The 22431-nt window shown below is 39.2% G+C and overlaps 1 protein-coding gene across 3 annotated transcripts in view; it reads left to right on the top strand.

Moving 5' to 3' along the window:
- LOC124554806 overlaps positions 1–16705 on the top strand; it is a 185420-nt gene extending 168715 nt beyond the window's left edge. For all 3 annotated transcript variants that reach the window (XM_047128462.1, XM_047128463.1, XM_047128461.1), the window contains one exon: positions 14513–16705. The gene's annotated coding sequence lies outside the window, so the exon portion shown is untranslated. The remainder of the gene's footprint in view (positions 1–14512) is intronic.
- The last annotated feature ends 5726 nt before the right edge of the window (positions 16706–22431 follow it).

The following is a 22431-nucleotide window of genomic DNA, read 5'->3' as shown; positions in this document are numbered from 1 at the left end:
AATTTCCAGCTGCTTAAAAACATCAATCAACTCATTCCGTGTTCGAGAACAGCATTCACATTGGAGCTGCATTTTATCTGGTGCAATGTATTACAGACCAGTGAACAAATAACTTTGAACTAAGCCTGCTGATTATGTTTAATATCCTTTTTTTATTTATTAGGGCAGCTCAGTTTGTATTATCATGTAATAGGGGAGAGAGTGTGGCAGATATGATACGCGAGTTGGGATGGAAGTCATTATAGCAAAGACGTTTTTCGTCGTGGCGAGATCTATTTACGAAATTTCAGTCACCAACTTTCTCTTCCGAATGCGAAAATATTTTGTTGAGCCCAACCTACATAGGTAGGAATGATCATCAAAATAAAATAAGAGAAATCAGAGCTCGAACAGAAAGGTTTAGATGTTCGTTTTTCCCGCGCGCTGTTCGGGAGTGGAATGGTAGAGAGATAGTATGATTGTGGTTCGATGAACCCTCTGCCAAGCACTTAAATGTGAATTGCAGAGTAATCATGTAGATGTAGATCTATTGAGCTAAAAAAAAATTACTAATTCCTTATGAGAATGGGAACAAATACACAAAATGAGATTTCTATTAAGGCAACAGAAAAACCTGTGCTATAAGCTACTACTTTCTTAAAACTTTTTGAAGTTAGTTATAGTTATTAGAAAACCCAAAAATAAAGTTAATTTATGATAAATGTTGGTAATAATACTCCTCTTTAAGGGAAAACTAGATATAACACAGTACGTTAGCTAGAATATCTACTATGGTAACTAAATCGCAAATGCCAAGTTACTCTGGAAAGTTCTCAAAACTGTGTTGATATAAAATGAAATTTGGGGCAATCTGTTCTTAGGCAGTAACTGTGACTCATAAATGCTGATTTGCCATGAAATAAGTTATCAAAAAATACTCATACTGGTGTTGTTGTTGTTGTGGTCTTCAGTCCTGAGACTGGTTTGATGCAGCTCTCCATGCTACTCCATCCTGTGTAAGCTCCTTCATCTCCCAGTACCTACTGCAACCTACATCCTTCTGAATCTGTTTAGTGCATTCATCTCTTGGTCTCCCTCTACGATTTTTACCCTCCACGCTGCCCTCCAATACTAAACTGGTGATCCCTTGATGCTTCAGAATATGTCCTACCAACCGATCCCTTCTTCTAGTCAAGTTGTGCCACAAACTTCTCTTCTCCCCAATCCTATTCAATACTTCCTCATTAGTTATGTGATCTACCCATCTAATCTTCAGCATTCTTCTGCAGCACCACATTTCGAAAGCTTCTATTCTCTTCTTGTCCAAACTATTTATCGTCCATGTTTCCCTTCCATACATGGCTACACTCCATACAAATACTTTCAGAAACGACTTCCTGACACTTAAATCTATACTCGATGTTAACAAATTTCTCTTCCTCAGAAATGCTTTCCTTGCCATTGCCAGTCTACATTTTATATCCTCTCTACTTCGACCATCATCAGTTATTTTGCTCCCCAAATAGCAAAACTCCTTTACTACTTTAAGTGTCTCATTTCCTAATCTAATTCCTTCAGCATCACCCGACTTAATTCGGCTACATTCCATTATCCTCGTTTTGCTTTTGTCGATGTTCATCTTATATCCTCCTTTCAAGACCCTGTCCATTCCGTTCAACTGCTCTTCCAAGTCGTTTGCTGCCACTGACAGAATTCCAATGTCATTGGCAAACCTCAAAGTTTTTATTTCTTCTCCATGGATTTTAATACCTACTCCGAATTTTTCTTTTGTTTCCTTCACTGCTTGCTCAATATAGAGATTGAATAACATCGGGGAGAGGCTACAACCCTGTCTCACTCCCTTCCCAACCACTGCTTCCCTTTGATGTCCCTCGACTCTTATAACTGCCATCTAGTTTCTGTACAAATTGTAAATAGCTTTTCGCTCCCTGTATTTTACCCCTGCCACCTTCAGAATTTGAAACAGAGTATTCCAGTCAACATTGTCAAAAGCTTTCTCTAAGTCTACAAATGCTAGAAGTGTAGGTTTGCCTTTCCTTAATCTAGCTTCTAAGATAAGTCGTAGGGTCAGTATTGCCTCACGTGTTCCGATATTTCTACGGAATCCAAACTGATCTTCCCCGAGGTCGGCTTCTACTTGTTTTTCCATTCGTCTGTAAAGAATTGGCGTTAGTATTTTGCAGCCGTGACTTATTAAAGTGATAGTTCGGTAATTTTCACATCTGTCAACACCTGCTTTCTTTGGAATTCGAATTATTATATTCTTCTTGAAGTCTGAGCATATTTCACCTGTCTCATACATCTTGCTCACCAGATGGTAGAGTTTTGTCAGGACTGGCTCTCCCAAGGCTGTCAGTAGTTCTAATGGAATGTTGTCTACTCCTGGGGCTTTGTTTCAACTCAGGTCTTTCAGTGCTCTGTCAAACTCTTCATGCAGTATCATATCTCCCATTTCAGCCTCATCTGCATCCTCTTCCATTTCCAAAATATTGTCCTCAAGTACATTGCCCTTGTATAGACCCTCTATATACTCCTTCCACCTTTCTGCTTTCCCTTCTTTGCTTAGAACTGGGTTTCCATCTGAGCTCTTGATATTCATACAAGTGGTTCTCTTCTCTCCAAAGGTCTCTTTAATTTTCCTGTAGGCAGTATCTATCTTACCCCTAGTGAGATAAGCCTCTACATCCTTACGTTTGTCCTCTAGCCATCCCTGCTTAGCCATTTTGCACTTCCTGTCGATCTCATTTTTGAGACGTTTGTATTCCTTTTTGCCTGCTTCATTTACTGCATTTTTGTATTTTCTACTTTCATCAATTAAATTCAATATTTCTTCTGTTACCCAAGGATTTCTACTAGCCCTTTTCTTTTTACCTACTTGATCCCCTGCTGCCCTCACTACTTCATCCCTCAAAGCTACCCATTCTCCTTCTACTGTATTTCTTTCCCCCATTCTTGTCAATTGTTCCCTTATGCTCCCCCTGAAACTCTCTACAACCTCAGGTTCTTTCAGTTTATCCAGGTTCCATCTCCTTAAATTCCCACCTTTTTGCAGTTTCTTCAGTTTTAATCTACAGTTCGTAACCAATAGATTATGGTCAGAGTCCACATCTGCCCTTGGAAATGTCTTACAATTTAAAACCTGTTTCCTAAATCTCTGTCTTACCATTATATAATCTATCGGAAACCTCTCAGTATCTCCAGGCTTATTCCATGTATACAATCTTCTTTTATGATTCTTGAACCAACTGATAACTTACGAAAATATACCAGGTGTAGAAGTATGAAACTGGAATTTGCTGCAATAATTACACATCTGTTGTTTGAAACTGATAAACAATATTTTATTCAAAATAATCTCCATTGCTATTTATACATTTCTCCCAACTTTCTGGCAGGCTACGAACACCACTCAAAAAAAAAAAAAAAAAAAAAAAAAAAAAAAAAAAAAAAAAAAAAAAAAAAAAAAAAAGGTAAGTTCCTCTTTTGAAGCAAACCACTCAAGTAGCCATTTTCATACATTCTCATACAAATTGAAGCATTGTTCAGTGAGAGCATGTCCCAGTGATGCAAATAGACGATAATTGGATGGAGCCAAGTCTGGGGAATAAGCCACATTTGCCAGCAGAGTACTTTGATCCTTTCTCTGACCTGTTTTGCTGTGTGTGATGGGGCGTTGTCATGGAGCAGTATGACTTTGTGTTGCTTTTTTCCATATTCTGGTCATTTTTCATATGATTCTTGATTTAAATCGATCATTTACTGTTGGTAGCAATCAGTGTTAATGTTTTCACCAGGTTTTAGCAGCTCATAATATATGACACCCTTTTGATCCCACCAAACAAAGAGCATTGTCTTCTTTCCAAAGTGTTTCAGTCTTGCAGTGGATGTCGATGGTATTCCAGGATTCGCCCACGATTTGCAATGCTCAGGATCCATTTTCCATCACCTGTCACTATTTGATGGTGAAACTACTTTCTTTTGTATCTGGGCAGCAGCATTTCACAAGTGGTCTTTCCAGTTATTTGCTGTCTTTCGTTCAGTTTGTGCGGAACCCTTTTTCCCCACTTTCTGCACCTTTCCCATAGCTTTCAACCTGAGAGAAATGACTTTCTGTGTCACATCCAATTGTTCTGCAAGTTCCTGTTGAGTTTGAGGATCATATTCATCCAATAAGACCTGCAATTCGTTGTCTTCAAACTTTTTTATTGGTTTTCTGCACTCGTTGTTTCTCACATCAAATTGATCACTTTTGAATTTTTTGAACCACTCGAGACACAGTGCTTTCCCAAGAGCATGTTCGCCGAAACCTTTGACGAGCATTCGATTAGATTCTGGAGCAGTTTTCTTCAAGTGATAACAGAAAAACAATGCTGTTCACAAATCGTAGTTTGTAGGCACAAAACTTGACATGTTTAAGGGTTTGAAAGAGATACCAATGTATGGAATTTGGGTTACTGTTCGTTGACATTCGTCGTCAGCCATTACAGAAAGCAGATAGCACTGCAGATGCAGTCTCATGGGCGCTACACTGACTGCTAGCACCATCTACAGGGAAATTCCAGTTTCATACTTCTACACCTGGTAGTTTTGTAAGTGTCAAGAGATTCTCAAAAATAACCTTTTCCTCATGTAATTATACAATGACATTAGAAAACTATTGTTTTGAACAAGGATAGACCTATTGTTCTCAGAAATTTTAAAAGAGCACAAATAAGTTAAAGCATACAATTGACGATAACAGTAGGAATTTATCACAAAACTCATGAATGTTCGAAATTTCTCAATATATCACAGTAAAAGCGGGTATTGTTGCAATTGGTGAAAGATTATGCAGAAGCACTGTGACAGTAGAATACGCGAATCCAGAACTTCGAATCAGCACATAAATTTTGCATCCACAGTCTCACAAAGTAGAAAACTCTGAAATCAGCTTTTTACATATAAATACATATGCAAATTGCATGGCTTTTTTACTTAGCTGTTCTGTGCCAACTTCTACACTGGCGTACCAAAGAAGAGTCACCTCAACATGAGTTTCTTGGTCAAAGTCTAGAAAAATGTGCAGCAGCAACAAAGCATTGTAGGTAACAATGTATAATCTAAAGTTACAGTTTTTAGCAATGTATTTGCAACTTTTGAGAAAACTTAGAATGACATTATTACAGCCAACTGGTTCACATATATGAAAAAAGGTTATGCAAGAAAACTTTCAAACATATCAAATGGAAAAAAATCTCCCTGATACAAGCCGCTCCAAGAAATTGGAAGCAGTCTGAAAGAGATGAAGACTGAAGAAAATTAAATTCTGAAAGAGAGAAATTTCAAAATAAGGTTTTAGATTCCATTTTCTTGCCTTGGTGGCTCTGTGATAAAGTGCAAGACTACAAATCCAAAATCTTCGTTGATCTATTATGGATCGTGGGATGACAGCTGGCATGAACTTCTTGATGCAATAATTTACCAACAGCCGTATGATTTGTAGAAGTTTATTTTATTTTATAAACTTCTATGTGCTACCAGTTTCGGCATTACATTGATGCCATCTTCAGGCCCCACTCATCATAGTCGTAAAATCGCTATACACGGAAGGCGCCATATAACTGGATCCGTGAATCAATCGTCCTGCAACAGCTCTTGGTGGCCAGGTGACACAGACTAAGGCGGTTTGCAAACATTGATGTGTCCAAAAAAAAAAAAAAAAAATCAGATTGAATCCCCAGTTGATCCTAGGATTTTTATCTATCGATTATCATTTCTTTCACTGCAGGCAATGTTGGTTGATGGGGGAAAACGCCAAGTTGCACTACATTTCAGAATCCTTATTGAACTGTAGGTCACCGTACAGCCGGCCGAGTCGGCTGTCAGTTCTAAGGTCAGAGGAAGGCAACAGCATACCACCACCAACAGAACCATGTCTAGCGAAACACTATCATTCAAAACAGTCTTCAGAGTGACGACTGCTTTACTATCTCCAAGAAAATTAAAACAGCAAACTGGAACAAATTGGTCAGAAGCTCAGAAACGCCAGCACTCTGATGTAACGAAAAATTATTGAAAAAACTGGAAGCTAAATGATAAGTAGTTACTTATGTGGTTCATAGGGGGACCTAATTGAGTAGAAATATGAAAATTGCTGTAATTTTTTTTTTTTAATTTTTTTTTTGGGGGGGGTGGAGGGGGGGGTTGGCAATTGTGCAGCAGTTTTAAAGCTAAAAAAAAACTATTATAATAGCAACCCAATGTCTACACAATGCCTGTCTGCATGTTTTCCGGCACATGCTGTAACTTTGGATTAGAAATAGACTGTTCAAAATGTTATGACCCATCCCCATGTCTTACACAGTTTGTGTTTTTCATCAACTTCTTCTTCATTCTCCTCTCTCCCTCCCCTCCTCACCCCTCCCCTCTTTTTGTCCACAGGAAACCTCTGATTACAGCCAGCAGTAGTTTTCTGTCTCAAGGAACAATGCAGCATATGTACACTGTCCAGTCTGTCATTAGACCTTGAAGGATCATTTCAAGCTTAAACCATACATGCACTGTCACTTATAGCAAGAAGGATCGTAAACACAGAAAGTTTCCTGTCGAGTTGGAATACACCACAGTGACACATCATCACTTGAATATGTTTTGTTTTTATTTGAGAGAAAAATAAGTTATTTAGTTTCAAGAGGCTGCTTCTTAAAATCCCTGCTCCTTTTAAATATAAGCTCACAACCACTTGCAGATATGCAGATGGTGCAAATGATGCAAAACTCATTTTTAGCAGTTATACCAGTCATTACTGGTGCCATTAAATTACAGATATCTGTCAGCATTAAGGAGGACATATCTGTATAGTACAATACAGTCAGATAATAATGTTATTTATTCTGTTGCAAAACAAAACCTCTTTGGATGCAGTGGTATATTGTAATCGGCTGCTTCTGTTCTCAGGAAGATAATCTGGACATAGATGTAGTCAACTTCCACAGAAACAACAGATGATTACACAAACCGACTGGCTTTCACTTCAGTTAGGTAAATCGTGGTCTGTGTCTTACTCATTTTACAAAATACGCTGTCCAGTCCTATTAATGTGATCACCTGTCAAAAGCCCGAGTAAGCAGCTTTTCCAGCCCAAGACGTGCAGGAAGAGTGTCCGTGAGGTTCAGGAATGTACCGACAGGGATCTGGACCGTGCCAACTTCAGTGCTGCAGCCAGCTGCGCTAGATTTCTCGGTCGGGGATCCGTAGCGCAAACATCTCGATAGAGGTGGTCACACGGATTCCTGACTGTGTTTAAATCTGAGGAGTTTAGTGGCCAGAGGAGTACTAAACTCATCCTGCTGCAATTCAAACCACACACATACACTGTGAGCAGTGTGACACATTGTGTTGTCCTACTGGTAAATGGCATTGTGCTAAGGAAAACTGCATGTAGGGGTGGACATGGTCCCGGAGGTTAGATGCATACTTGTATTTATTCATTGTGCCTTATAGAATGATGAGATCATCCAGGGAATGCCACAAAAACATTCCCCGTGCAATAATGTTCCTCCTCCTGTGTAGATCTTTCCCATGGTTGTTGCAGGGTGTTTGCTTTCATACATTTCACACACTGCATGCCTATGGCCATCTGTCCAATAGAGCATAAAATTGTGGTTTATCTGAAGAGGCCACCTGTCATCACTCAGTGAACATCCAGTTGCGGTATCGGTGTGCAAATTCCGGCCTTCATCGCCGATGAACAACAGTTAGCACGGGTGCACGAACCAGGCACCTGCTGCAGGGGCCCGTGCACTGTAACGGCCACTCGGTTCATCTGGGTGGTCAGCTGCTCAACAGTTGTTGCACGTCTGTTCGCCCGTACGCATCCCCACAGCTGCTGTTCACCCCTGTCATCTGAGGCCCATCGTCCACCGTAGTTGCCTCATTGCCAGTTTTGGATAGTGCCCTTTTGCCATGTACGGTATAGTTTGATTGGCGTGGTGTCCACAAATTGCCAAAAAGGTGGTCAAAATGTATAGAAAGCAATGGTCAGTACTTTGAATAAAATGTTTTTACTTTTCAATTCAAAATTAGTGTTTCATTTTCACAAAAAAAAAAAAAAAAAAAAAAAAAAAAACGCTCATTTCATACCGGTACACCTGGTAAAGTTTGTTCAGGATGCAGGAAAGAGTGCAGTCATTGTCCTAATGTGTAAACAGAGTGATTTATCTGATGTCCAAAAGGGCATAATCATTGGTTTTCGGGTCAAGGGTGGAAGCATTTTGAAATGGATAAGTTTGTAAACTGTTCGCGTGCCACCATGGCCAAACTATACCGTACATATGTGGCAAAAGGGCACTATCCAAAACTGGCACTGAGGCAACTATGGATTTTAAGAAGCAGCCTCTTGGAACTAAATAACTTACTTTCCTCTCAAATAAAAGCAAAACATATTCGAGTGATGAGGTGTCACTGTGGTGTATTCCAACTCGACAGGAAACTTCCTGTGTTTATGAGCCTTCTTGCTATGAAGTGACAGTGCATGTATGGTTTAAGCTTGAAATGATCCTTCAAGGTCTACTGACAGACTGGACAGTGTACATATGCTGCATTGTTCCTTGAGACAGAAAACTACTGCTGGCTGTAATCAGAGGTTTCCTGTGGACAAAAAGAGGGGAGGGGTGAGGAGGGGAGGGAGAAGAGGAGAATGAAGAAGAAGTTGATGAAAAACACAAACTGTGTAAGACATGGAGATGGGTCATAACAGTTTGAACAGTCTATTTCTAATCCAAAGTTACAGCATGTGCTGGAAAACATGCAGACAGGCGTTGTATAGACATTGGGTTGCTATTATAATAGTTTTTTTTAGCTTTAAAACTGCTGCACAATTACCTCCCCCCCCCCCCCCCCAAAAAAAAAAAAAATTAAAAAAAAATTACAGCAATTTTCATATTTCTACTCAATTAGGTCCCCCTATGAACCACATAAGTAGCTACTTATCATTTAGCTTCCAGTTTTTCCAATAATTTTTCATTACATCAGAGTTTCTGAGCTTCTGACCAATTTGTTCCAGTTTGCTGTTTTAATTTTCTTGGAGATAGTAAAGCAGTCGTCACTCTGAAGACTGTTTTGAATGATAGTGTTTCGCTAGGCATGGTTCTGTTGGTGGTGGTATGCTGTTGCCTTCTTCTGACCTTAGAACTATGGTGCAAAATTTGACAAATGGTTTTTTGGTTTTCCATCTGTCTTTCATTCAATTCATGTGGCACCCATTTTCCACACTTTTGGATGCTTCCCATAGCTTTCAAACGGTCAGAAATTGTTTGTTGTGCAACATTTAGCATTGCTGCCATTTGCTTCTGACTCAGAGTATCATCTTCATCCAATATTGCTTACAATTCGGCGTCTTCGAACTCTTTTGGTGGTCTTCCACGTTCTTCATTTCTTACATCAAAATCATTATTTTGGAACCGTTGAAACTATCTTTTGCATGTTGCTTCTGATAGAGCATGATCACCATATGCCTCGACAAGCATTCGATGCGACTCTGCAGCACTCTTTTTCAAATGAAAACAGAAAATTAATGCTTTCTGCAAATCATTATTTTCTGGTACAAAATTCAACATTGTTAACATGATGAAAACATATGATGATGTTTGTTCCATGATTTGATGTATACTAAATATCTTTGACAGGTGTCATACCAACCAAACAAAAAAAAAATTAAGGCTCGTTCACAACAAATGTTCCCTATCGACACATTTGTATCTTAAACGCTCATTTCATACCGGTACACCTGGTATATGCCCTCCACTGCTAGTACTACCATTTCCCATCTGAGTGTGGTTATTGCACATTGGCATTGATCATTGGCAATGGTCACAATAATGCTACTGGCCTGTGTGTGTGGACAGGTTGAACGTGTTTCCCTGGAACTGACACGTAATCTGTTACCCCTTATCATCAGTATATTTCTGTTCATGGGTGCTGTTATGTAAATTTGGTTTCCTGATAATTTGCACAACCCAAAAAATCAGGTTTCCAACTTTTTCCATATGAAAGTGAAACTATCAGTATTCATAGTGTCCATACTCTGAAGGCATTTTGAGAAGACTGTTGGGTTGATATGTAACAAGTCATCAGATAATATAATTTCTTTCCTGAAGTTAATCACTTACTGCAGTTCTACACTGCTGCGTGTTTCCAGTTGTCAGTTACTTTCATTTCAGTTAATTTTTCTCTGACTTTGACCGGTTTTGTCCATTGATTGTTACATAATTGTTAGTGTGTTACTGAATATTTCACAGAAAGTACTAAAAATTTTTCTGAATTTTTTTCTGTCTCAAAATTGTTGTCTTTCACATTTCTCCCTTACTCCCTTACTCCTTAGTTCAGTGGGGATTAACCCCCCCCCCCCCCCCCCCACTCCATCCTGCATTGAGAGGAGCCTTGGGTAACAGAAGAGTGGTCTGAAGTTAATTCGTATTGTACTGCCTGCAGTAGAAATGGGACCCGTGTTTTGTGTTTCATGAAAGAGAGAAAACTGTCTTACAGAGCTTTTCAAAGGAAACATTTACAGTGTTGCAGGTGAAGGACATTTTGAAAATCAAATATGCTGAATGCGGCAAAAATAAAAAATAAAATGTTATTCATCAGTTGTAGTGAGGCTGCACCACTTATTCACAAATACTCATATGATTTGAATCACTATTTGCGTGAAATCTTCAAGTTATAATGACTCAGTAGCAAGCCAGAAAAAATGGGACATATCTTATTATGTGTATCATCTTGACTATACTGTAAAAACAGATACAAATCAGAACACATCAAGTAATAAAATAAAATGAGATAATTTCTTTCCACGAAACAGCACTCTCATGCTCAGTCTTAAACATATTTTGAAGTTCTGTGGCAGTAATGGTTGCAATTACGGTTGGACTCTTAGGGCATACCCAGAGAGAGCTGGGTGAGGGTAGCCACTCTCCTCCCCCTCTCAAAGAAAAATACACTATGTGATCTAAAGTATCCGGACACCTGGCTGAAAATGACTTAAAAGTTCGTGGTGCCCTCCATCGGTAATGGTGAAATTCAATATTGTGTTGGCCCACCCTTAGCCTTGATGACAGCTTCCACTCTCACAGGCATACGTTCAGTCTGGTGCTGGAAGGTTTCTTGGGGAATAGCAGCCCATTCTTCACAGAGTGCTGCACTGAGGAGAGGTATCGATGTCGGTCGGAGAGGCCTGTCACAGAGTCTGCATTCCAAAACATCCCAAACGTGTTCTATAGGATTCAGGTCAGGACTCAGCGCAGGGAAGTCCATTACAGGGATGTTATTGTCGTGTAACCACTCTGCCACAGGCCGTGCATTATGAACAGGTACTCGATCATGTTGAAAGATGTAATCACCATCGCTGAATTGCTCTTCAACAGTGGGAAGCAATAAGGTGCTTAAAACATCAATATAGGCCTGTGCTGTGATAGTGCCATGCAAAACGACAAAGGGTGCAAGCCCCCTCCATGAAAAACATGACCAGATCATAATACCATCACCTCCAAATTTTACTGTTGGCACTACACACACTGGCAAACGATGTTCACTGGGGATTTGCCATACCTACACCCTGCCATCGGATCGCCACATTGTGTACCGTGATTCGTCACTCCACACAACGTTTTTTCCACTGATCAGTTGTTCAATGTTTATGCTCCTTACATCAAGTGAGGCATCGTTTAGCATTTACCAGCGTGATGTGTGCCTTATGAGCAGCTGCTCGACCATGGAATCCAAGTTTTCTCACCTCCCGCCTAACTGTCATAGTACTTGCTGTGGATCCTGATGCAGTTTGGAATACCGGGAATTCCTGTGTGATTGTCTGGATAGATGTCTGCCTATTGCACATTATGACCCTCTTCAACTGTCGGCGGTCTCTGTCAGTCAACAGGTCAGCCTGTACACTTTTGTGCTGTGCAAGTCCCTTCACATTTCCACTTCACTATAACATCGGAAACAATGGACCTATGGATGTTGAGGAGTGGGGAAATCTCGCATACAGATGTATGACGCAAGTGACACTCAGTCACCTGACCACGTTCAAAGTCCACAAGTTCCGTGGAGCACCCCATTCTGCTCTCTCATGATGTCTAATGGATACTGAGGTTGCTAATATGGAGTGCCTGGCAGTAGGTGGCAGCACAACGCACATAATATGAAAAATGTATGTTTTTGGGGGTGTCCGGATACTTTTGATCACATAGTGTATCTTAGAGAACTGAACTTGCATCCTGTTGTCCCACCAGACAATTCAGTATCAGTGTGAAGAAAGATAAAATCTTCTTTTTCTCATGCCTTTGACCCACATTGGCAGAGGGTCAGCACGGTCATTTACAGGCTTGGCAAGGTTAATTTAAGGGATGGCAGATGCCATTCCTGTCACCACCCCATTACCTCCCAGAGCAGAGTTTGTGCACCCCAACTGTCTGCACGTAGTATTATTCATGTGGATGTGAGCGAAAGTTTTTCTGAATGTTCACAAATTGTGTCACTGAGGCGGGACTTAGGTACCAGCCCAGTATTTACTTAGCAGGATGTGGGAAAGTGCCTAAAAACCACATCTAGGCTGGCCAGCGAACTGAACCCCCTCATTGATGTGTTAGACAAATTCAGTTTGGGGCGAGCACAATTGTATGTCTTGGAAGTGGCACTTCAGCTCGCACGGTTGTCTGGGTGGGTCAAAGAAAGGTAGTATATGTAATGGATATTGACTAATAGGAAGTTCACCCAGAATCATCCTCCGCAACCCCTCTCCTGTTGTCACGAGTTCATCACCGGTCGGACTGCCAATGCTCATAATGCTTTGTGACCACAAAAACCATTATACGTGCTCATATTGAAACAAATGAAAGAAGATTGCTCGTGATCAGGTGTGTCGTACCTCGCTGCAGTTCACTATTATCATTGCGAGCATTCCGTGTGTATCTTTTATTTGTATTCTGTGTTGTACGACAATCTTTAACTGCAATTATTTTACTGTGGTGCAGTTCCTCTAGCACTCGAAAAAACAATTTGTGAGTTATTCATGGCAACACTGTAGAAAAGGTTTTTCTTTTGAAGGGTGAGGAAGGCTGTGTGGTTGTAGGTGGTATATTCTTGGTGGAGTATAGATAATGGAAGGAGTGAAGGTGACAAATCATCATATAGTCGAGCAGTCGATATGTACGCAAACAAGACAGAAATCGTTGCTAATCTTTCAGACAAATCCTTCTTCATAGCCAACAGAATACACATACACTTATACCTACACCTGCACAGCTTCATATCCTAGCCGACTGCACTGTACCTGCACAGCGGTGCCAGTACAGTGTAATCGGCCGGGTCAATGTTGGCGTGCAGGTATACGTACGTGTGTATTCTGTTAGCTCTGAACGAGAGTTTGTCTGAAAGTTTAACGACATTTTTCAACTCATTTATGTGCCTATCATTCTCTCAACACCTCAATTATAAGGCAAGTTGTAACCTTTACTCTTTCCATTATGTAGATGTTATGTTCATTCGTAAAGATTAATTTCAACAAACTATATACTGTAGTGTAATTTACACGGTTCGATCACTTTTTAATAAGCTTTCAATCACCATTCAACGTCACTCAAGTATTTTAATGTGAGCCACTATATTGCTGCCGATCGTAGCCAAACAATACGAGGGGCATTCGGTAAGAAATGCATCTCATTTTTTTATGAAAGCAGGTCAGTTTTTTTCAGGATTCTAATACACAATATTATTCCCCACTTTTGTGGCGGCCTTACGCCACCTTACCGGAAGGTCGACGTTTGGGGCCAGTGCCTTGCCGCACCAATAATCTCCGCGTCACCCACGTACCGCTTCCCGTGGAGTGCATCCTGCATCGTGCCAAACAGATGAAAGTTGGAAAGTGTCTGTGGCCTTATGTTATGCCGTGAGGAAGCTAGTGAGCACACACTTTTGAGTACCCCAACTGATGGATACGTGTACCGGCACTACTAGCAGAGACGTCCAGCTGAGCAACGAGCTGTTTCATTGTGATTTATTGATCACCTTGAATGAGATTATCCACACGTGCCAACATTGCAGAAGTGACAGCTGTGTAGGGCCCACCAGCATGCGGGACATTTGACGGGTTTGCATGAGCTTGTTGCAGTGATGACACCCACTGACTCATTGTGCTTTTATTCACTGCTAGATCTCTGTAGACACTCTGCAAGTGCCTAAGAATAAGTGTGATGCTTTGGTTTTCCATCAAAAGTAACTCATTACAGCTCTCTGCACGGAATGCAACTCCATTAGAAAGCACCATTTTGAAGGCTATATGTAGTGCTGCAATGTATTAGAACCTCGTGAAACTGTAAGGCAGAAGCAGGAATATTCCGTGATGTCACTCGACAAACTCCGCATTTTTCAACTGAAACTGGGCGGAGAAGAAATGTTTTGCATTACTTACTGAACGCCACTCGTAGTAGCTGTGTTTTTTGTATGTCCCTTTTAAAATGTAATCTTTATGTTCCAGGATGCGAGGAGCTTACCGTGGAATACCTAAAGGCGTGAAGAATTTGTAAACAATTATGACAGTGTGATTTGAGAAATGTACAGTCGATTGTGATGAAGTTAACGAGTCCGTGTACTCCCCGTCTTCAATAATGTGCCCCCGCCCCCACCCGGCCATGTGGCCACACTGACCAAAATGATTTTGTGTAACACATAGTGCCTTATATGTTTATGAAATTGTAATTTTTTAAGAAATGTTGATTTAGTGCAACAATCCCCGTGTTTGAGTACAATTGATGCCTTAAAAGTGTGATATTTAAGTGAATGAAAAATAATTTTAGGAATATTTTGATGAAATCAGTATGACTGATGTTTTATTTGAGATGAATTTTCACCTAAGATGTGTGTGGGAACTTCGATCTCTCTCTCTCTCTCTCTCTCTCTCTCTCTCTCTCTCTCTCTCTCTGCCTGCCCCCTCCCCTTATATATAGAAATGGCGCATAAAACCAGACGTGGAACAAGATTGAACAGTTTTGTGAACCAGAAATTTCCAATTTTCATATAGTTGAAGCAAATTATACAGTACCATGTATCAAATTAAACAGCAACCTCATCAACAATGTCCACCTCTGTGTAACTAATGGAGGCTGTTACTGCTTGGACTTAAAATATACAGGGTGGCCATAATAGAGCTGTCTTAGAAAATGTTTATAAATCTGACACAAAATATATTACCCTAGTTAATGAACAGGAGAACCATTCTTTAAATAAGAGACTGAAAAAGGCCACCATTGATATTATTTCAGAAAGCTCTTTGCAGTTATCATTACATTGTCACAAAATATCAAAAGAACTTTTGTCGCGAGTTGGAAATTTGGCTACCGTGTTTTGAAATGTGAGCAGCAATACATTAATGATTTCAGTTGCAAACTGTCCACTGTCTGTCTGGTAAATTTTGAGTGTATAAGTTGAGATTAGCTGATATTGTTGAAGACATTTATTATTAAGAATTTAATATAGGATAGGCATTTTTGCATTTGTTGTTGAATGTGCCATAGAACTGGAGCATTCACACGTAGAACCTTTGTTTTTCATTAATTTTCCTGTAGTAATGATTAGTGTTACTGAACCTATCCTGATAATTTTTCCCAAGGCCAATTTGAGTTTCAGTGTTAGTCAAAGTATCTACATTTGGCCTTCTCCCTTTCATGAACTTTTGCTGATTTTTGTCTAATGCTGAAACAGTTGTTGAGATAGTCAAATAAGATGGCCCAGTGGTATCAGTTTTATTTCATTTGACATGAAATTTGTACTATTAATATTGAACCCATGAAAATGAAAGTTCTGTACCTGCTCAAAACTGAAGCCTATTGCTGATAATTTATTGAAGTTATTTTCTTTCCTGCTGAATATGATAAGTAATTTGTATTCATGTCATTAATAACAAGGCCTCTAGGTTGTGTGGCAATATTTGAAGTTTCTGTATGACTACTTCTAGAGTCAGATAGAAAAGATTATAGGAAGGACATCCTCTTGTCTGACTTTTGTATTGATGCTAAACCATGTACTTAATATTCCGTATACTCACACTGCGGTGCTGGAATCAGCCAGTAGTTCTTGAATGAGTGAGAAGTATTTAGATGGTACACGAAATAGTTACACGTGATTTAGCATGTCTGCCTTAATATTATCAAAGCTATTTCTGTTTCTAATGCATTTCATATTTCTTATGAGTGATGCTGTCAAATATCTGTAAAAATGTGCTTTTTTTCCCCGATACGTAGAACCCAGTAACTCAAATGTTTCATTTGTGGTGTGATTGTGATTATGTAATCCTTGTCTTTCTGTGTGTAAAGTGTAAAGCTGACTCCATTGTAAGTACAGCTACACCTCATTCACAAAATTTCATCTGTTACTGTATAAGTTACTTTCAGATTATCATTTTTATCTAATGTGTGAACTCTAGTTTCATCATCATTAAGTAATGTTCCCATGCAATAATGTTCATGTATAAAACAGGATCATAAAAACAGTATATTTTTCAGAACATCAATTACCTTTTGTCTTGTGGCACAAAGCTATTACATTATTACAGAGAGGAGAAAACTGCAAGCAGAGAGGGAGATGGTTATGTATTTTGTACATAAATTATACTTGTACATATCAAGAGACTGTATAACTTATATTTTTATCACAATATATATTTTTTGTATTTTGTACAAAAAAAATTTTTATTAACCTCAGATATAACATAGCAATTCCTATTCCCACCACTTGTATTTACCAACTGGTTATGTGAAATAGTGCAGACCTTCTGTCATAGGTTTTATTGTTTTCTAGTTGCAAGTATATATAGACCTAAAGATGTGTGTTATACATCCTATGGAGACCCACATGGCAATATATTTCCTTTCAGATAAGTTAAGGGAAGTTGTTATCTCTCAAATTATAATGAATTCATAGCACAATCAAAGCACAGTTTGCAGTTAATAATGAAAATAAGTAATTTAGAGAGAGTGAAAGAATTGCAAAAATTTTAAAATCATTCCAGAGTAGAGATGAGTATTTTTAACACTAATAACAACTCTTAACTCGTGGTCATAAATACTTTAGCAGTGGGAAAACTGAGAGATAAATACTTGGAACATCCATCTTGTTCACCAGCCTTGCCAGTGACAGATTTCAACAACTAAAGAGATCTTGGCTGGATAATGCTTGGAGTTAAATGTAGAGGTTATGGCAACTTCTTATAGGTATTTTTTCAGACTTTCTTGAATTGCGTTTCAGGGATGCGGTCTTTTTCATTGAAAATGCACTGAACCCAGTGCATTAATATGAAAGCGGACTGTTAGAAAGCATGTACATTTTTACCTAAATGTGATTGCTCTAAGCTAAGAACTTTTTTGTACTATAGTATTCTCATGAGCCTTCTGAGAGTAGGAGCTGTGATAGATGAAGATATATTCTGAATTATAGTGGCCTCTTTTCTTATTTCTGTAACTTAAAGAAAATATTTTCATTTATCCAAGGAACCACTTACACCTGGTGGGGGGAGGGAGGTGGTGGCACACACAATGGAAATTTTACTAACAAGGTGAGGGTATGACACTGATTTTGATCAAGTTTTCCAAGGACATTCCATACTGAAAATAAATACACACGTTTCACCTTTTCATTAGACACTCTAGTTTTTGAAAAAATCCAGATCAAAGTTGATGACAGAAAATTGTATTATTTTTTTGTTAATAAAATATGGGGTCCAATGTTAAGTCCATGTTCAATTCTCTGTTACTGTTTCGTTTTCAATTGATATTTTGTTATGTGTATCTGATAATATTCTGATAATGTGGATACTTTTCTTCACCTTTTTTTAAGGAAAGCATCAAGAACCATGATTAATAATCAAATAAGTATATATAATGTATTTACAGCTATTTTCATCATGATACATACTACAAAAGCTGTGTAAATGAAATCACACCCTTGTACATTGTGCAATATTCTATCACTGCATCCGGAAAACTGATGCTTACAGTGGTTTTATCTCTGCAAGGATCCAACGGAAAATTGAGGCCGTGGCTCAAGAGATTGAAGCTCTCCAGAGGGATTTGGAAAAATTTTGCATGGTATTCAATTAATGGGGTAGCCAAACTGACATGACACAATATGATAGGACTTTCGTAGATAATGATGCTCACCGACCTGTACAGTGAAAGTGGTGCCTCCAAAATACACTACTGGCCATTAAAATTGCTACACCAAGAAGAAATGCAGATGATAAATGGGTATCCATTGGACAAATATATTATACTAGAACTGACATGTGATTACATTTTCACGCAATTTGGGTGAATAGATCCTGAGAAATCAGTACCCAGAACAACCACCTCTGGCCATAATAACGGCCCTGATACGCCTGGGCATTGAGTCAAACAGAGCTTGGATGGCGAGTACAGGTACAGCTGCCCATGCAGCTTCAACACGATACCACTGTTCATCAAGAGTACTGACTGGCATATTGTGATGAGCCAGTTGCTCGGCCACCATTGACCAGACATTTTCAATTGGTGAGAGATCTGGAGAATGTGCTGGTCAGGGCAGCAGTCGAACATTTTCTGTATCCAGAAAGGCCCGTACAGGACCTGCAACATGTGGTCGTGCATTATCCTGCTGAAATGTAGGGTTTCGCAGGGGTCGAATGAAGGGTAGAGCCACGGGTTTTAACACAACTGAAATGTAACGTCCACTGTTCAAAGTGCCGTCAATGCGAACAAGAGGTGACCGAGACGTGTAACCAATGGCACCCCATACCATCACACGGGATGATACGCCAGTATGGCGATGACGAATACACACTTCCAATGTGCATTCACCGCTATGTCGCCAAACACAGATGTGACCATCATGATGCTGTAAACAGAACCTGACTGCATCCGAAAAAATGACGTTTTGCCATTCGTGCGCCCAGGTTCATCGTTGAGTACACCATCGCAGGCGCTCCTGTCTGTGATGCAGCGTCAAGGGTAACCGCACACATGGTCTCTGAGCTGATAGTCCATGCTGCTGCAAACGATTCTAACTGTTCGTCCAGATGGTTGTTGTCTTGCAAACATCCCCATCTGTTGACTCAGGGATCGAGACGTGGCTGCACGATCCGTTACAGCCATGCAGATAAGATGCCTGTCATCTCGACTGCTGGTGATACGAGGCCGTTGGGGTCCAGCACGGCGTTCCGTATTACCCTCCTGAACCCACTAATTCCATATTCTGCTAATAGTCAGTGGATCTCAACCATCGTGAGCAGCAATGTCGCGATACGATAAACCGCAATCGCAATAGGCTACAATCCAACCTTTATCAAAGTCGGTAACATGATGGTACGCGTTTCTCCTCCTTACACGAGGCATCTCAACGACGTTTCACCAGGCAACGCCAGTCAATTGCTGTTTGTGTATGAGAAATCGGTTGGAAACTTTCGTCATGTCAGCACGTTGTAGGTGTCACCACCGGTGCCAACCTTGCGTGAATGCTCTGAAAAGCTAATCATTTGCATATCACAGCATCTTCTTCCTGTTGGTTAAATTTCGCATCTGTAGCACGTCATCTTCGTGGTGTAGCAATTTTAATGGCCTGTAGTGCATACTTCTGTGTCAACGGTGTGAAGTTTACTTCTTCCGACAAGTAAAGAATTTTGTCGCGTGACCTCAAAATAATGTTACATCACAGCAGAGCAGAGAATTAAAAGGTAGGGCAGATGCTATCAAAATTCATTCATTGGTTCATAACCAGTTGTCTGCACCTGTCTTTCAAGATATGCTTTGATACATACAGTGTGAGAAATATTTATGTTTTGTCTGTTTCCATGATAAGTTTTGCCCCAGTGATTGTGCAAACACTCACAAATAGTTGATCAGCTTGGATTATGCAATAATATACCTTATATTTATTTTGTACTATGTATCATGATAAAAATACCTGTAAATAAATTGTATACACTTACTTGATTATTAATCACACTTCCTGATGTTTTACTTTAAAAAGGCAAAGACAAGTATTCGGATTACCAGAATATTATCAGGTACATGGAAAAAAATAAGGAATGAAAACAAAGTCCTGACCAAGAATCAAACTCGGACCAGTGGTTAGGTATTCTAATGCCTCTATTGCTGAACCGCCAATCTCACTTTGCTAGATGTCTAGAATGATGGGTACCTGTATTACAGCATGAAAAGACAACGATGTTAATAACTGGGACATTATTACCTTTGGAACCCATATTATAGTAATAAAAATGTTTGTTGTTAGACCGTATTTCTGTGTCTAGCATTGAAAATATTATTTTCTGTCATCAACTTTGACCTCGATTTTTGTCAAAACCTAGGGGGTGTCTAGCAAAAAGTCAAACATGTGTCTCTTTGTTTTCAGGATATAATGTCTTTGCAAAACTTGTTTGAAATCGGTGATCTGCATGTCAGACTCTCCATTTGTAAGTAATTACACACCATTTTGACAACTGACTTATTTGTCTTCATCAAATGCTGTGAATGATAGTCTTAAATGTTACACAGCAGCATTGGATAGCATAAGCCAAGCCAAGTGAGTGGTTGTACCAGGAACATTAGCTGATGGTTTTATCCTCCTCAGTCAGTAAACTAAGTAATATGTATTTCCAGGGTGGTTCTGGGACAACCTCTACTTAGCGCATACCCAGCTCCAACTGCTTCTCATTATTGAGCTGTGTTTTAATTCCTAGTGACTTAACCCAAGTCTATTTTGTCCAACTAATGAACTACAATGGATGTCACTGGATAGATTAAAATATCATTTTATTTGAATGTAAATTTTTCTGGCACATATTGCTGACAAAATCTTGTTGAGCTTCCATCTGTGTGACTGTTGAAATTCCACAATGTTTTGATGAGTGTTACTATCATCATCTTCACTAGAAGATTGCTAGTTTGACATCTTTGACTGAAGATTATGAATGACACTGATTGAAACATCATGGAGTTCGGACGCAGCCATCTGGATGGAAGCCCAAGATGATTTCATCTTCCTTTTATTTTACTTTCATTACTGTGCAGTTTCAGCTATGAAGCTATTTTCAAAGCTTTGAATAGTATAACATATCATAATAGACATCCTTAGATTAGAATCTAAGAACTCATTAAATTATTCAGTGGTAAATAAGATAGTGTGAACTTGAACCAATATGATGTCTATAAAAACTAAACATGATATTTTTGAATGCCCTGCTGCAAACTCTCTCTTAGCAGATAAGGGAAACTTAACGGTAGATAAATTGTTTCTCCCATATATATTCTTTCTCCATAAATATAATTTTAAACAAAATGTGTATACACAATAATGTGCTGTTTCATTCTCTTCCTCACAATCGGGTTTAACAGATAACAGGTAAGTTGTCTTTATGGCTTATTGGGTTATGATTAAAATACTACTCTGAAATCTGAAATGTCCGAACTTTGTAATCCAACTCGTTTGGAGATTAAAACCACGTGAAATACTGTCACTGAAGCTTCTGCCTTCACAGATCCAACTGCTGGAAAGGTCTCTCTTATACCTTATATACCGTTGAGTCCAACCAGTATACCCATTCATTTTAAGTGATTTTGATTCCAAATCCAGGCATCCCTTAAAACACCAATAAACAATGCTCAAAGCCAGAGACAGAGGTACAGGAGATGGACTGAGAAGGGAGATGGAGGAAATGAACATGGAGAGGGGGGAGGAAGAGATTATTATATTAATTCAATTACCACATGTATTTAGCAACTGTAAAGCATTGCTGAGGTTCCTGGTGTTTGTATATGTTTATTAACATTTCCAGTCGTGATGATTAGCTGACTACTAATAGTCATAAGTTTCATGAATCAGATGAATAAACTCATATGGAAGTGACAGTAATAATTTAGCTGTGCCCAATAATGGACCACATACAGGGCATGAACTCAAGTGAAAACATGCTGAGTGATGGGGAACTTAATAATAATAATAATAGTGTCTGTACTCGTTGAATGCTAGCCAAACTGACTAAGGCATTGTGCACAATGCCTATTTAAAGGCGTGAGTAGGTTGGTTGTAAACTGTTAAAATAAGATCTATTATATCAACAATTGTAACATAAATGACAGAAAAAGTTTAAAATACAGATACACATTAGGCAAAGTGCTGTTCTGGTTAACAGTTGGTTAAATATGCTGATAAAAGTATAAATGATGGTCGTGTTTTGTGGTGTGGAAGTTTGAGTGTGAACTGGGATTTCCAAAGCTGACAAATATTTTTCTACAAACACAGACTTTTAATACAGTAGAGTCCCGTTAATCCGAACTAATTGGGACTGGACCTTGTTCGGATTACCGATTCGTTTGGTTAAGCCGACACTACGGTGACAAGTTTCTGGATTTAAGTATACCAAGCAGA

Source organism: Schistocerca americana, chromosome X (genome assembly GCF_021461395.2).
Source record: "Schistocerca americana isolate TAMUIC-IGC-003095 chromosome X, iqSchAmer2.1, whole genome shotgun sequence".
NCBI classification, from domain to species: Eukaryota; Metazoa; Arthropoda; class Insecta; order Orthoptera; family Acrididae; genus Schistocerca; species Schistocerca americana.
This window is presented reverse-complemented; position numbering and strand designations above follow the sequence as displayed.